The sequence below is a fragment of the Arachis hypogaea genome, chromosome 7 (assembly GCF_003086295.3).
Source record: "Arachis hypogaea cultivar Tifrunner chromosome 7, arahy.Tifrunner.gnm2.J5K5, whole genome shotgun sequence".
NCBI classification, from domain to species: Eukaryota; Viridiplantae; Streptophyta; class Magnoliopsida; order Fabales; family Fabaceae; genus Arachis; species Arachis hypogaea.
Window position 1 is genome coordinate 55,502,624 of NC_092042.1, and position 18,566 is coordinate 55,521,189.

Consider the following 18,566-nt stretch of genomic DNA (forward strand, 5'->3'; position numbering starts at 1 on the left):
GAAATTGAAGATTTTGAAGTTTGGTAGAGTTAGAATTTTAATAAAAATAAAAAGTTAGAGTAATAATTTAAAACCAAATTTAAATACAAAATAATTATCTTTAGAATACCATTTAATTATCAACTTGTAAATTATTTTTAAATAAATACTAATTTAATTGAAATTAAAAATAATTAAATTAATTTTTTCTTTAAAATCATAAATCAATAGCATAATAATTTAATTTCTAAAAATCCAGGTCTTACATTAAATAATTCTTGACATCTTAATTTAAGATTAATCTGAGGGGTGAATTTGATCTAACGTCTATAATAAAAAAATATTATCATAATTAAACTAAATAATTGTATATTATTCTCATTTTTCTAAAAATAACCAATGAAAAAAATTAGAAGAAGGTTGAGATACTAATTAAATTATTTCTTTCTAATATTCCTAAAATTTTATTTTAAATTTAATCATAAACGCTGGTTAAACTTGATTTTTATAACAATATGATTATAGTATAAAGCAAATACTATTTTTTTTATAAAATTATCAAAATATAATATATTTGTTCTCGCCATTTCGATGGACAAAATTTATTATTAAAGATAAATAAAAAATATTTTTCAAGAGTCTAAAATTCCTAAAGTTTTATTTTGAGTTTAATCATGAGTATTGGTTAAACTTAATCTTCATGACAAAATGATAATAATATAAAATAAATAATTTTATCACAAAATTATCAAAATATGTCAATTGCATTCAGAAATTTGTTTATCAAAACAATAAAAATAAATAAATAATATATATTTTTTAGAAGATCAATAAGATTAATCTATAAAAAATAAAAAATAATCGTTTAAAAACGGACATATGGAATATTAATATATTTTTTATTTGTAATTAATTCTCGAACCTAAATTCTGGTATCGTAAACTGCTTTTCTTTTAATATTCTTTAATAAAAGAATTGATCAGTAACGATTCTAAATCTCATAATATAAATTCTCTTAAAAACAATGAATAAGCTTCCTTTATCTTTTGGGTAATCTCCAAGTCACGCCGCCTTGTCTGGGGAGATTGCGACAATGACGTACTTTAAGTTTCTATTATTAGCAATGCTAACATCACATGCATGGGCATATAGTAATATACTAATTTCATGGCGGCAGATTAACTGGTTTGTTAATTGTTATATCCTTCGGTAAACTTTGTCATTTTTATGTATGAATAAGAAAGAGGACAACTCAGTTAATCAAAGACGTACGTAGGCATAGACAGCGTACTTGTGCTGTGCAACGAACAATTCTTTAGAGTGAGTTTTTAGCTAATTAGGCGTGCGTCAATTAAATAATAATGTGTTGTTAACAAATATATATAATAATAATAATAGTTGCTAAAGAAAGACAGACAATATCACATGAAAGTTAGGGAGCAGTTTTGTTTTGAGATAAACATGGACCGACGGAAATATTTGACCCCTGAGGATAGGAAAGGCTTAAAAGGATGCAAGTAATGTAATGCTATGGTACGACATTTAATGAACAAAGCATATGGATTTGTTCCCATCTTGGTGCAGAACAGAAAAAGCTGCATCTCATTTTATTGTTGATCGTTTTCTATGTACACCAACTCATTGTGTGGCCGTGTAATTGTGTTTCCCTCCACATCCCTTTATGTACCTACCAGCAATTATACATAAATCAGTTCTGCTAGGTTACCAACAACATATCTGCCAACTTCTACCAACTCTTATTTATAATTGTGTTTTATGAAAGTGTGTTCGTGGATGTGTCTAATAAAAATGTTTTTTTATAACTGTGTTTAATAGAAGTGTCTTTATAGATATATTTTCTGGATGTGTCTCTTTATATATGTATTTAAAATATATTAATTACTAGACACATCTACGAACACACTTCCATGAAACACAAATATAAATAAGAGTCGGCAGAAGTTGGCGGATAATATGTTGGTACCCTATACTTTTCCTACATAAATATATCAAATCGATCTTCTTTCTCTCTCCGTATACCCTAAATGAATTTGGACTTTTAATTTTTAAATTTTTATTTAAAAAGATAAAATATGATTTTTTTATTTTTAAATATTTTTTTTATATTTTTTTATTCTATTAATAAAATAAATGATGAGAGATTATATTTTATATTCTAAAATAAAATTTAAAATTTAGAGGATCAAAATCTATTAATAGATTTTAATTTTCTAAATTTTAGATTTTACTTAAAAAGATAAAGTGTAATTTCTTATTATTTATTTCATAAGTGAAGCTAAGAGAAAACACCAGAAAAAAATATTAAAGAATAAAAAATCACATTTTATTCTTTTAAATAAAAAATTAAAATATAGAATATTCAAATTCTACATAAATACATAAAATGAATATTTCAATTCTATTTTGGAGGACGAATCCCAAAATATTATGATGGAGACCAATAACGTATATAATATCAGAAAAATATAGAAATAAAATTATATAATGTAATGTATTACAAAAATATACCAATAGAAAATATATTTAAAGTATAAAAAATATACGTGTATTTTTTTTAACGGAGTGGTTGATTCTTTGTATCATAAAATTTATTAAAAATAGAATTTGTGTCACATCTTTTAGCAATTTTCTTCTCAATGTAATTAAACGATAATTAGCAAAAGATTTATATTCTATTTTGTTTTTGAATTATTTTTTACAATATTCATAATTAAAAAATATCTCTCAAAATAGAAAGAATAAATACCAAACAAATTAAAAAAGACGATCACAAAAAAAGTCACTTTATAAAATTAAAAAAATTTTATTTAATTAAAAATATTAATAATAATATCTTTTTTAATTTTTTAATATTATTATTATTTTTTAAATATTAAAAATTATTAATATTTAAGTTATTCTGAATTTTTATCTATATTATACTAAATATTAAATATATTTTTTAAAAAAATTAAGTCCTATTTAATAACTTATTATCATTAATTTTTTTTTTTAAAAAAACTCCCTATGTCCGTCCCTGCAGCGTTTTGGGCTTTTGGCCATTACCTAGCTAGCAAATTAAAATGTCAATACAGAATGTCATGCGTGGATTAAATAAATGACAGCATGCACTTGATGGTGGAAATGGTGATCCATCTTATTTTTGTTCATTATTCTAATGCTGAAGAAACGAAAAAACGATGTATAGAGAGACACAAGGAAATCTCATCAATGTTTACTGGACCAACATATCACAATCAAATCCAAATGAAACTAATATGTTATTTGATGATTTCCTAACTTTACTTTTGCTGTTGGATCTCACTATCCACCTCCCCAACAAACACACATGGAATGTTTCATTTGCCTTGCAATAACATTTTCTGAACTAATTAAGTACAATAAATAGTAGGTTGATATATAGTCTTCATTGAAAAATATAGAATAAAAGCAGTGATCCTCAAATGTGGTCCACTCTGTAGCTAGCTGTAACAGTTTCTGGGAAAACACTGACATCATACCCTCCCTTAATTAATAACCACCCTCGAGGTTACAATTACAAAATTGAAATATTTTTGCATCACCACCACGGCACCACTTCAAATGTACGTACATTTTCCATTCATGAATCGCAATAATTAATAATGATATGATAATGTGGGCTCTCACCGAAGGGGAAAAAAAAATTATATAGTGTACTTTAGACTTGAAGGTGAAGGATGATGATCTATCAAGCATAGCATGGGAATGAATAAGTCATTGAATTCTATGATTATGGTTGGTTAGGTATAAGTAAGGTCAATACGATTTAGGGAGAGGCCAGCTGTAGTCGATGATTTTTTTTTTTATTCATATTAAATATCACGCAAGCTAATAAGCTTATATACACAAAATATCTCTAGTGTATGCCACTCACAATGACGGACACTGGAGCCTGGAGACACTACACCACATATTCTTAGTAGCAATATAACTAGCTCATAGAAAAATAGGTACAAAGGTACGAAAAACGGATACTGACTGGTATACAGATACGGAGCACCATATAATACGAGATATATAAACATATTAATTTTAATAAATAATAATATATATTATTTCTAAATTTATTTAAAAAATATAACTTAAGAATAGTATTAGATATACTAATACATAATAATATATATTGAGACATATTTAAATACAAAAAATATGCATATCATATAAAATAAGAGCGATGTTAGGTAGCTAAAGAATAATTATAATATAAAAATATTATATAAAAATTTTCATTCTCTTGATAAGTAATGATAAGTAAGTGATATACACTTTTTTTATCATTTATTCTCCTTATCACCTACTATTTTACTGCATGTTTGTAGTTATTAATGTTCTTTCTACAATTAATTTCAGTTTTTTTCAAATCAAATTTCTAACGTCTCTTAATCACATTATTATCCATTAAAATGTAATAATTCTCTGCAAAAATTATGGAAATTAAATTAAAAATTTTTAACAACTTCTATTATACCACTTATATTTTACATATAGACTATTAAAAAATAAAATATAAAATATAAACAAAAATTAAAAATAAATTTTTAAAAATAATTATGAACTCGTCATATTAAAATCAATAAATAAGCATACATATGAATATTAAATAAAAATATTAAAATAATTAAAATCATGCACTATTAGTGCACATATGAGATAATTTAAGAAATACAATAAGATGACGTATAGTTTAAAATTTGATAATATTAATTATAAAAATTTATTAATTATAGACATCATAGGTATAAAATTATGAATATTATAAGTACAGATTATGGATGATTAACATGAAATAATGGATGTTATGTGTATGAATTTATGGATGTTATGAGTAAATTTATCAATTGAATAAATTAATTTAAGAATATGATATTTTTTTAAATTCAATTGTGATAAAATTTAAAACATCTGTGTTAACTTTATAATTACTTATGCAATAATTAAAAAATGATATGTGTATAGATGTAATATCTAATAAACATAAATTTAATTTTTAGATGTTAGTTGTATGTAATTATGGATGTTATGTATATGAACGTATGAATGTTATGTGTATGAACTTAGTTAGTACAATATAATTATAAATGTTATAAAAGAACAAAAAATAAAAAAATTAAATCAATTTATTACATACCTCATCAAAGCTAGTGTGTTTTCCATATTCTCGAAAATTAGTTGACTGACAACAACCTCGTCGAGTAAGTCTGTCTGTTGTTCAAATTCTTCATCAGCACCTTCTACCATAGGTACCGTATTAAGGTCGAATTCAAATGCCATACTATTTGCAATGATAAACGCGAGTTTTTGTAAAATTGTTTGGCTTATACACTATTGTGCTTGTAATGGTATTAGAGTCATGATTTTTGAATGATCATAATTGAATTAATGGATGGTATATATTATAAAAAATTAAGTACAATTAAAATGCCTTAACAGAAACAAAGAATTAATGATTTTTTCGTATTTCTATTGATTGATATTAAATACCTTAAAAAAAATTAAGTATAATTAACTCACTATATATTATCATCATTACCGTCCATTATTATTATTATTATTATTATTATTATTATTATCAATATTTAATCTATTATTAAATATAAAATTAAATTATAAAAAAATATTAAGTATTAATTACAAGAATTTCTAATATTAAGAAATATGATATTATAATTAATATCATTAATGAGTGGAATTGATAAAAATATGATCAATAAAATAATAAAAAATAAAATAAAAAATAAAATAATTATTAAATAATATAAATAAAATAAATTATAAAAAATTTTAATTAATTATGACTAAAAATTTTTAATTACTAAACTTTTCCCATAAAATAAATACCTTCGAAATATATCTGAAACACACAATAATTTAACAAAATATACATACTTCATGGGTAGGTATGCTGTACGTTCTTGTTCAAACTACTCAACAACCAATGATGGTCCACAACTTAACGGGCTTTAGGTCTGTTTTCTTAGTGGTTTTTGGACTTCAAAGCTTAAAGTGAAATCCCATTGCTATGCTTAGTGAGCTAATCACTTAGTAACTATTAATTGTGCTGTACATTTTTAGAATTCTCTAGAATGTTATGTTCCTAAATTTAAATATAAAAAATATTTAAAAATAATATTTAAAAATATCTAAATTAGTATCTAAAAATATCTATATTATATAACACTTAGAATTAATTAACACCTATAATATCAACTTAACACTAATAAATATAGATTTTAACACCACCAAATTTTGCTATGCCTTAAAATTATTTTATTAGATAATCAGACAATAGTTTTTGTTCCAAAAATTACCTGAAACGATAATTTAGGTCCGAATGTGAGGTTCAGACTTTTGGTGAGGCAGCGTCCGACTCGTTCTTGCGTCGAGGTGCTGCCGTTCGAGTTCCTCGTGAGGAGGTGGTGGATGGTACCTGCAAGAGATTCTAATGCTTAAGTTAGCAAGGGTTTTAGGCAGGTTTTTAGTAGATTACAACATGAATATACCTGAGAGGTGTCAGTATATTTATAGTAGAGCGAATAACCACCTTTTTTTTTGGAAAAGTTCCACCTTCTTTGAGGGATGACCATTCCCTTTGTCTTAAGAATTTGTTGGGATCTATCTTTTAGGTGAGATAGAGATAGTAGTAGATATTTGAGGAGGCAGTTACTTATTTTGGACAAGTAAAGCTGATCTCTTTTGTTGTGTCCAACCTCTTAAAGAGGTCGGGTAACGATAGAGACCATCCTTTTTAGGGTGGGCCCTTTTATCCTTATTGGACCTGACTTTATGTTTTGGGCCAAGGTGTGAACAATGTCCCTGCTTAAGTCCGAACTTTCATGAGGTCGGGTTCAAGCATTTTATGTGGCTTCAATTTTCGTCGTCGGGTACGCTGCCTTCAAGAGGTCAGGTATTCAACGTGTTTTGAAATTTTCGAAATGTTAATGCTTTAAATGAGGGGTGAACGTTAGGCGATAATTCCCTTGAAATTCATGCGTGGCTTTAAAAAGGGATGCAAAATGCCTTTTTTGCCCCTTATATAAAATTCTCGTGCCTTTCTCCTCTTCTTTTTTTTCCATTTTTGAAAATCGCTTTTCTCTGATCCCTTCGTCAAAAAAACCTTTACTCTTCTTCTTCTGTTCTTGCTTTGTAACCATTTCTTGGCTTCGAGATTTCTCCATCTTGATTCCTTTGAACGTTTCTTGGCCCCTCGAAGGGAAACATGCGAGTTTTCTTGCTGTTTGTCGTGCCTTCCCATTTCGCATCTCTTCAAGGTTGGTACTTTCATCTACCATTTTGTTTTTGCCTTTCGGTTGCTTTGATTACTTGCCTTTGGTTGTTCTGGATGATACCTTAGGTTAATATTGTTTTGACAGGGACTCTTGCTTGATGGATACTATTGCTTTACCCTCATCACTGTTTGTTTATTGCTAAAAAATGCTTTTGAAACTATTTTATTTATGTGGTATTATTACTATGAACTTTGGTTGTGTCTCTGAAATTTTGAGAAATTGTTGCCATTTGTTGCTGTGGAATATAATCATGTTGTTCCCCAGTGGCGTTGTTGTTGCTAGTGCAGGAGTGACACCATTTCTATCCCCTTTGTATGGAAAAAATCTGTTGAAAATTGCATTTTGTGTTTTGTTGCACTTACCCGACTTCTTTTGATTGGTGTTCGAGTTCTCTAGTGACAATTTCTTTGTTGTATTTGTAGGTATAGCTTTGTGTCTTGATCCGTTGTTCATGATATGCCAACAAAAGTCCCTTCTTCTTCTTTAACTTGGGTAGAGACTTCTGTCCTTACCGTTGTCCCTAAAGTCGATAAAGAATATGCTGAGACTTTTTGTAGGCATCATAGGCTCTGTGAGAATCGAAAAGATGAGCAAAATTATGAAATAGTAGTGGCCGATCCTGAGTAGAGGGTATGCTTTTCCCCTTTAGATAAGTCGAAACACCCATTTTTTAATGCTTATGATTGTTTTTTCTCAAACCTAGACATTAGGCTTCCTTTTTCCAACTTTAAGAGTAACGTTCTTTGGACTTGCAATATTGCGCCTTCCCAACTTCACCCTAATTCTTAGGCCTTTCTCAAAATATATCAACTTCTATGTCGGGAGCTTGATGTCTGACCTTCCCTTAAGGTTTTCTTTTACTTTTTTGTTCTGACCAAGCCTTTTGGTTCAAAAAAGCTAGCTTGGATTTTCTTCCGTGCCATTCAGGGTAGGAAGATTTTCTCCATTTTTGATGAGTGCTTCCACGATTTCAAGAATTATTTCTTCAAAATCCGAGTTGTAGAGGATGCCCGACCCTTATTTTTGGATGAGAATAACGAACCCCGTTTCTCCTTGAATTGGGAAGAGAAGCCTGTGATAGCAAAATATAATGTAGGTGACTTAGATGAGGTTGAAAAGAGTGTAGTTGACTCATTCCAGGAGTTCTGGGGGCTGGGCTCCTTACTTGGATACCAAAAAGTGTTTAAAGGATCCTAGTCACCTTCAGTTGGAGCTAGGTAGCTTTCTTACCTTATTCTTTATAGATTTTTACTGTAAATTTATGTTGCCAGCTTAATGTTCTTTTTTGCTTTGTAGAGAGAATAGCTCCCAAATCTGTCGCTATGAAAACACTACGGGCCACCAGAAAGAACGTCGTGGCTCGTGGCATACAACAAAAGGAAACTGGGGATACTTTTGGCCGATCTACTCCTAAGAAGTCAGATTCGGGTACATCGGCTCTAAAGAAGGTTATACCTGTCCCATCAACTCAGCTAATTATCCCTGACTCTCCTTCAGATAGTGTTAGGGCCCGTCCTTCTCCTTCTTCCTCTAAACCGCCCCCTAAAAGACAAAAAACTTTCGAAAGGGTAGCCTCTACGATAAGGGATTTAACGGGCTTTCTTGGAGTGAGAAAAACATTCTCCTTCATAGCCGTATCAGCATGGATGATGTGGCTATCCAAAATCACCTTTAGCTCATGACACGAAATAGAATTTGGATGGCAGGTGTGTGTGCTGCCCTGGCTAGGAAGTTAGAGAAGACTCCTATCAGTGCCACTCACAGCTCTCTGGTGGTTGCTCGAGCTGAAGTGGAATGGCTTAAGGAGATCAAGAAGGAACTGGAGGAGGAGAAGGATGGGCTGTCGTCCGACTTGGAGAAAGCTTGGGCTAAAGTAAAGAAGGTAGAGGCATCCTTGGGCATGGCGGAAGGAATGAAAAAGAAGGCCGAGGAGAGTTACACTTGAGTTTTCGGGGAGAAGCTCGACCTTCAGGAGGAGTTGGAAAAGGCGCGGGAGAGATATGCTACACTTGAGGAGTCTGTAGCCGAGGGAATGGATGAAATGTTTTCCAACCTAAAGGCTCAGATTTAGATTATTGCTCCCGATGAAAATCTTTTCTTATTTAGCCAAGATAATATTGTAGTTTATAGGAAGATCATCCTGGCTTCTGAGGATGATGAGGAAGTTCCCTTGCTCGACCCAAAGTTTTCGGATGTAGAAGTCGGTCAAGCTTCTCAGAATCCCAAGGTTTTCTCTGAGGTTGTTAACATCGAGCTTCCTCCTTTGCCACCTGGTCCTATCCCTGCTGTGCCGGTCTCCGAGTACAATCCGACCCCTTCCGCCCGAGGCAAAGACGTAATTAATGAGGACAATATTAATCCTTTACTAGGGGCATCTTTGTAGTCTCACTTGCATTTGAATAGCCCATTTTTTTTATGAAAAATTTCTATGTGCAATATTTGGTAGCTCTCTGAACACTTTATTTTATGATAGCCGTAGTTTTAACAACTTTACTTTCCCTTAAGTTATTTTTCCAAGAATTTTAAAGAAACCTTTCTTCATCTTAATAATGATTGAGGTCTTTAAATAATTCTTTTTGTTAAATTATCTCTCAGTTTATACAGCTTGCTTAGTTGGGGATTATACTAATTTCCCTTTGTAATTTCTGACTTCATCTAATTGGACTTTGTTAAGTTACTTTTACACTTTGTTTTTATTCCACCTTGATTTTGAGGTCGGTTTTCACGAGTTGTTTGTATAACTTTTTATATTAATTTATACCTTGTCGCTTCATCTTGCCAACCATTTTAGGTCAGACAATAATTTTTGCAGTTTGTCAAGCTTAAATTAATGTATTTTTATAGGAAACTTCAAAGAAGAAATGGAGCTATCATTGATAAATGAAGAATTCTTTTACATAAATTTGCTACTAAGAGTTTTGACTACCCTTAGCCCTTGTTATGGTGCCTCGTTAAAACCCTCTTCAGAAAAAATCCTTATTGAAAAAAGTTTTAATTACTCTGTAGGTCCCTATAGTTTCATCGAATTTTCAATTAGATCCCTATACTTTTTTTCTTTTCAATTGGGTCCTTGTATGTTAAATTTTTTTTCAATTAAGTCCCTGTTAACGTTTAACATCACAAAAAATGTTAGTGAGTTGTGAAATGACTTATATATCCTTGTCTTCCACCTATAAATACTCTCTGACTTATCTGAGATTTCTCTTCTCCCCCGTTTTCCATTTTCAGTTTTTATCTTCCACAAACTTATGATTCAGAACCTCTTTCATTCTCTCTTCCAAAAGTTATGTTTTCAGGAGCTCCAATCCAAAGGAAAGAAGATAGTTGTGTTTCCACATGATTTAAAGTAGTTATCATTTCCTGGTGGAAAAAATTCACCTTTTGCTCAATGGTTTCCGAATTTTGATTAAGAATCCTTGGGGTTGTTCTTACCATCATATAGAGCCGGGAGAATTCAATCTTTGAACGTATGAGACAATCGAATCTTTTGTGTAGTACTAGTGCCATGAAGATGATTCAAAAGGTTTATGGACAAAGTATTTTCTCCAAAGCCCAAGCCAAGCAAGAAATTTAATTTACCGATATTATGAACCCATGTTTTTAAAATTCTAATTATCCTTAAACCTTCTTGATAATCTAGATCCTGTTCTTCTTTAGGATATCTTCTGATATAATCTACTAACAACATATGATTTCCATCCTTGATTTTCTTCAAGAACCACTCTTGTAAGCCTAAAGCCTTCATTACATTAGGAAGATTAGCCATTTTATTTGTTCCCATAACATGACCATAACTTCGACTTACTTCCTTCATATCTTCAGTGCTAAGGCCAAAGTGTGTCAACAGCTTCATTACATTGAATACCGGTTTCTCCAGATCCAGTTTCAATATTTTCGGGCATTGTAAAATCAACTGAGCCACTTCTTCCTTCTTCACACTAAATCTACAGAAATAATCCACTTTATTAACTAATTCTTCTTCTGTATAATCGATAAATATACTTTTATGCCTTTCGATTAGTTCGTCTAACTCCCCTTTCTGACTATTTAAATCATAAAACACCCTTAATTTTCTACACATATCATGCCAAGAATCCACATCTCCTTCAACAAACCTTCCTAACCTAAAATCGAAAAATATCAATTTCAGATCACTTAAGAGTCCCTCAATTCTTCCAGCTCTCACTTGGCCTTCCTCAAGCAAGACAAAAGGGAAAGCTAAACATATACCAATAACCTCAATGCTACCAAAACCAAACCTTTTAAATCCACAAAGCCTTCTATTCAACTATTCAGCATTCATGCCAAATATTGAACTTTCTGCCATATACAACAACCCCAACTTCTCCCAGGGAAACCTGAAATCGCAAAGAGTGCAAGCATCATCAAAGAGGATCACATCTTTAAAAAAGAACATCTTGTCACGAGGCAACAACTCAAACACCATACTGTACCCTATCCCTATGCTCTCGAAGAAGACCTCGAATTCATTAATAAGATGGTACCAAGGAACTTCTGAAATCTTTTAGAGAAAATAGGGGCTGAGAAATCTAACTTTGCAATGAGACTCATAAGGGAACAAAGGGCTTTGTTGCCAATGTGCTCTGCATAGGTAAAAGGCAAGCACCTAGTAACACACTTTCATTAGCTCAACTGGCATATATATAAACACATAATAGGCACTACGAAGCTTGGCACGGTACAGCGCGGCGACGTTAGGCGAGGTACTTCACTGCGAGGGACGGCGATGGCTTGGACGGACAAACGACAGAGAAGATCTCCAAACAGAACAAAGCAGAGCAGACCAGCACAAAGGGAAGGAGGCGACGGATAGCAGACCACCAAGCGTCCGTTGCAAATGACACCAGAGATGGATGCCGATGACAGACCGACGCAGGAGACGAGGGACGCGATCTCCAGAGAGCAACTTAGGTGTTTTTTTTCTTTGGGATGAAATACAAGGGGTGATTTTAGTATTTTGGAAAAATACATGTTTGTTTAGCTAGCCACTCTAACCAAATTACAAGAATATTCATTTTTTACTAAGAATATTCTGTTATCTTAAACGTTATACTTACGGTAGGAACTTAATTGAAAAAAATTAACGTATAGGGACCCAATTGAAAAGAAAAAAAGTATAGGAACCTAATTGAAAATTTGGTGAAACTATAGGGACCTGCAGAGTAATTAAACTTTGAAAAAAAATCTTTCAGGTTGGGAAAAAGAGTGCACTAGGAAACAAGGTGCGCTACCTAACTATAGTATTCTTTTAGGTTATATGCATGCCACGACCACGGGAGATCCCTTCCTTTTAGGTCAAACACTTTGTAGTAACCTTTTCCTAAGACTTCTACAAGCTTGTAGGGTCCTTTCCAATTTGCAGCTAGATTTTCATCGCCCGACTTCTGAATTCTAATGTCATTTCGGATCAGGATTAGGTCGTTTATGGTGAAGCTTCTTTTGATTACCTTCTGGTTGTACCTTAGGGCCATCCTTTGCTTTAGTGTTTTCTCTTTGATCCGAGCTCATTCTCAGACTTCTGGGAAGAGGTCGAGCTCTCTTTTTGTGCTTGGGTATTGGCCCCTTCATTGTAGAATATAACCCTAGGTGACTTTTCAGCAATTTATATGGGAATCATAGCCCCCACTCTGTAAGTGAGTCGAAAAGGTGATTCCCCTATTGTGGAATGAAGGGCTGTCCGATATGCCCATATGACTCAAGGAAGCTTGTTTGCCCATGCTCCCTTAGCATCTTGTAGTCGACACTTCAACCCGGCCAATATAACTTTGTTTGCAGCTTCAACTTGTCCATTGGCCTGAGGATGTTCCACTGATGTGAATTGGTGTTTTATCTTGAGATCGGCTACCAAATTTCTAAAGGTTGAGTCAGTAAATTAGGTTGCATTGTCAGTGGTGATGGAGTAGAAAACCTTAAACCTTGTGACATTATTCTTGTAGAGGAATTTTTGGCTTTTCTGGGCAGTAATCGTTGCTAGTGGTTCCACCTCAATTCACTTAGTGAAATATTCAATCCTACTATGAGATATTTCACTTACCCAGGAGCTTGAGGGAATTGCCCGAGTAGATCGAGGCTCTATTTTGTAAATGGCCATGGTGAGGTGATGCTAATGAGCTCTTCAGGAGGCACAACATGGAAGTTACCATGCTTCTGGCAAGGCGGGCACATTTTAATGAACTCACCTGCTTCTCTTTGTAAGGTCGGCCAAAAGAAACCGACCCGGATCACGTTCTGGGCTAGTGATCAGGCTCCCAAGTGGTTCCCACATATGCCGTGTGTACTTCCTCTAAGACCTTCTTTGTATTAGACGTCCGGACACACTTTAATTTTGTGCTTCCCTGATGAGTCTTCGAGCCTCCTTTTTATTTTCAAGAAGGATATCAAATTTAAGATAGCTGACTATGGGGGTAGTTCATTGATGATTGAAAAATTGATGGTATAGAATTTCACAAATAAATTCTCGTTGCAAGTATAGTTTCTAAACCAACAATAATCCTTTCATACAAAAAATTTGGTTGTCACTAAAACAAACCCCTATAAAAATAACCGAAGTATTCAAACCTCAGGTCGTTCTCCCTAGGAATTGCAATAAAGTGTTCTTGCTATTGATTATGAAGTATGTTTGGGGTTTTTGAGATAAGAAACAAGAAAAGTAAATTACAAAAGAAATAAACTAGCAAGTAAGAAAGCTCTTGGCAAGGTATGAGAACTAGAAGTCCTATCCTAGTTATCCTTGTCTAGAAGTCAAGTGGATGAATTAACTTGAGTCCATAAGTCCTAGCCAACTCATAATGAAAGGCTAGCTTTAGTGGCATTCAAATCAATTAGTAACTTCTAATTGTCAATCAACAAAAGAATTGGATAACTCAAGAGTCACTAATTACTCAACAAAAGCCAAGAGGAACAAAACCTTCCTCATAACTAGAAGAAATATTTCAATAAACACATAGAAGGAAATAAAGGCAAACATTATTAATTGCAAGAGTTAAAGGAATATACAACTAAAAAAGCAAGAGATTAACAATTGAAAGGCAAAACAATTATGAAACAACAAAGAACTTACTAATTGCATTGAAAAAGAAATGTAGATCTACAAAAGAATTCATAAACTACAACTAACAACACAAGAGAATTACAAGAGGAGTAGAATGCTATAACTACAAGAGAACAATTAAAGAGGAAAAGGAAACTTGAAGGAAGAGAAGAGAGAGATCTAGATCTAAAACTAAGAACCCTAATTCTAGAGAGAAGAGAGAGCTTCTCTCTCTAGAAACTAACTAAAGCCTCAAAAAACTCAACTAAAACTAACTATCTAACTAATTGGTTCATCCCTCTTCAATCCTTGGGTTAAATAGCATCAGAAATGAGTTGGATTGGGCCCAAAATGCTTCAGAAATTGCTGGCCACGAGTTGCCTTTAGTGAGTCACGTGCAAGCTTCAACGCATACGCATACATCATGCGTACACGTCTCTAAACGCCAAGAAACTATGGCAAATTCTATATCATTTTGAAGCTCCGGATGTTAGCTTTCCAACGCAACTAGAACCGTCTCATTTGGATCTGTATAGCTCAAGTTATGATCGATTAAGTACGAAGAGGTTAGGATTGACAGCTTTGCGATTCCTTCATTTCTTCATGAGTTCTCCATTTCTACATGCTCTTTCTTCATTCCCTCAATTCCAATCTTTGCCTCCTAAACTTGAAATCACTTAACAAACATATCAAGGCATCTAATGGAATCAAGGTGAATTAAATTTAGCTATTTTAAGACTCAAAAAGCATGTTTTCATTCTCAAGCACAATTAAAGGAAAATTTACAAATCATGCTATTTTTGTGAATAAATGGGAGACAAGTTGACAAAACCCTCTAAATTCAACATAAGATAAACCATAAAAATAGGGTTTATCATTCATCCTAAATTTTGATTGGATATTGCCATCATGTTTGAATTGTCATCTCCCTTTGATATTGATGGTGCGCGGAGAGTTTCCTGGATGAGACTTCTATTGTTGCCCCCTGGCTTGGTGCTAGCTAGTTTGGAGAGGGCGTCTGCTCGGACATTTGATTCCCGAGTTATATGTCAAACCTCTCCTTCTAAAAATTGTGCTAATTGTTCCTTTGCTTCATATAAGTATTTCTCCATGTTGGAGTCTTTAGCTTGATAAATGCCGTTAATTTGTAAAATTATCACTTGAGAGTCACTAAACACTATCAGCCTTTGAGCCCCTACTTCTTTAGCTAGCTTTAAGCTAGCAAGCAAGACCTCATATTCTGCTTGGTTATTAGAAGCGGGGAACTCAAATCTTAGAGAGAGCTCTATCCGAGTTTCTTGCTCACTTTCCAAGATGATACCTGCTCCACTGCCAGCTTTATTGGATGATCCATCTACGTATAGGCTCCATGTTGTTGGGCTTTCCCAATTTTCAGTGTATCTAGCTACGAAGTCAGCTAGATATTAAGATTTGATTACTGTCTGAGCTTCATACTTCAAATCGAATTCAGACAGTTCTACAGCCCACTGTAGCATTCTTTTTGCTAGGTCTGTCTTTTGTGAAATGTGTTTTATTGGTTGATTAGTACGGACCTTTATTGTGTGAGCTTGGAAGTAAGGTTGGAGCCTTTGGGAGGTAAGGATAAGGGCATAAGCAAACTTTTCTATCTTTTGATAGTTCAGCTTTGCTCCTTGTAAAGCTTTGCTAACAAAGTAAATAGGTTGCTTCCCGTTTTCATCTTCTTAGATCAAGGCTGAAGCTATAGCTCGGTTTTCCACTGCCAGGTAAAGGACGAGCTCTTCTCCTACAACAGGTCGGGTAACTATGGGTGGTGGTGCACAAAATTGTGATCTCTAATAATGGCATTCAACTTGGTATGCACGTTTATAACTCAGCACTTTCTTCACAACCTCGCACAACTAACCAGCAAGTGCACTGGGTCGTCCAAGTAATAAACCTTACGTGGGTAAGGGTCGATCCCATAGAGATTGTTGGTATGAAGCAAGCTATGGTCATCTTGAAATTCTCAGTTAGGCGGATAATATATGGTTATGGAGTTTTCGAATAATAATAATAAATAAACAGAAAATAACGATAGAAATACTTATGTAAATCATTGATGGGAATTTCAGATAGGCGTATGAAGATGCTGTGCTCCTTTTGAATCTCTGCTTTCCTACTACCTTCATCCAATCCTTCTTACTCCTTTCCATAGCAAGCTGTATGTAGGGCATCACCGATGTCAATGGCTACATCCCATCCTCTCAGTGAAAAAGGTCCAAATGCTCTGTCACAGCACGGCTAATCATCTGTCGATTATCGATCATGCCGGAATAGAATCCATTGATTTTTTTGCGTTTGTGATCATGCCCAACAATCGCAAGTTTGAAGCTCGTCACAGTCATTCAATCCCTGAATCCTACTCGGAATACCACAGACAAGGTTTAGACTTTCCGGATCCTCATGAAAGCCGCCATCAATTCTAGCTTATACCACAAAGACTCTGATCTCACAGAATGGAAGGCTCGGTTGTCAGGCGAGGGCAACCATGCGTCGTGCATCAGGAATCCAAGAGATACACACTATAGCTTTCGCTTGTAGAACGGAAGTGGTTGTCAGGCACACGTTCATAGGGACGGATGATGATGAGTGTCATGGATAATCACATCCATCAGGTTGAAGTACGACTAGTATCTTAGAATAGGAATAAGCTTAATTGAATAGAAAATAGTAGTAATTGCATTAAAACTCGAGGTACAGTAGAGCTCCACACGCTTAATCTATGGTGTGTAGAAACTCCACCGTTAAAAATACATAAGTGATAGAGGTCCAGGCATGGCCGAATGGCCAGCCCCCAAATGTGATCAAAAGACCGAATGGTCAAAAGACTAGACTGTCAAAGAACGTCTAATACAATAATAAAATGTCCTATTTATACTAGACTAGCTACTAGGGTTTACAGAAGTAAGTAATTGATGCAGAAATCCACTTCTGGAGCCCACTTGGTGTGTGCTTGGGCTGGGCTTGAGCTTTACACGTGCAGAGACTTCTTTTGGAGTTGAACGCCATGTTGTAATGTGTTTTTGGCGTTCAACTCTGGTTCATGACGTGTTTCTGGCGTTTGACTTCAGAATGCAGCATGAAACTGGCGTTGAGCGCCAGTTTACATCATCTAATCACGAATAAAGTATGAACTATTATGTATTGCTGGAAAGCTTTGGATGTCAACTTTTCAACGCCGTTGAGAGCGCGCCATTTGGAGTTTTGTAGCTCCAGAAAATCTATTTCGAGTGCAGGGAGGTCAGAATCCAACAGCATCAGCAGTCCTTTGTCAGCCTTCTTATCAGAGTTTTGCTCAGGTCTCTCAATTTCAGCCAGAAAATACCTGAAATTATAGAAAAACACACAAACTCATAGTAAAGTCCAGAAATGTGAATTTAGCATAAAAACTAATGAAAACATCCCTAAAAGTAGCTAGATCCTACTAAAAATTACCTAAAAATAATGCCAAAAAGCGTATAAATTATCCGCTTATCACAACACCAAACTTAAATTGTTGCTTGTCCCCAACCAACTGAAAATCAATTAGGATAAAAAGACGAGAATATACTATAAAACTCAGAATATCAATGAATATTAATTCTAATTAGATGAGCGGGACTTGTAGCTTTTTGCTTTTGAACAGTTTTAGCATCTCACTTTATCCTTTGAAGTTTAGAACGATTGGCATCTCTAGGAACTTAGAATTTCAAATAGTGTTATTGATTCTCCTAGTTAAGTTTGTTGATTCTTGAATACAGCTACTTTTATGAGTCTTGGCCGTGGCCCTAAGCACTTTGTTTTCCAGTATTACTACCGGATACATAAATGCCACAGACACATGACTGGATGAACCTTTTCAGATTGTGACTCAGCTTTGCTAAAGTCCCCAGTTAGAGGTGTCCAGAGCTTTTAAGCACACTCTTTTTGCTTTAGATCATGACTTTAACCACTCAGTCTCAAGCTTTTCATTTGGACCTGCATGCCACAAGCACATGGTTAGGGATAACTTGATTTAGCCACTTAGGCCTGGATTTTATTTCCTTGGGCCTTTCTATCCATTGATGCTCAAAGCCTTGGATCCTTTTACCCTTGCCTTTTGGTTTTAAGGGCTATTGGCTTTTTCTGCTTGCTTTTTATTTTTCTTTCTATTTATTTTTTTTGCCACATTTTTTTTTCGCAAGCTTTTGCTATTTACTGCTTTTTCT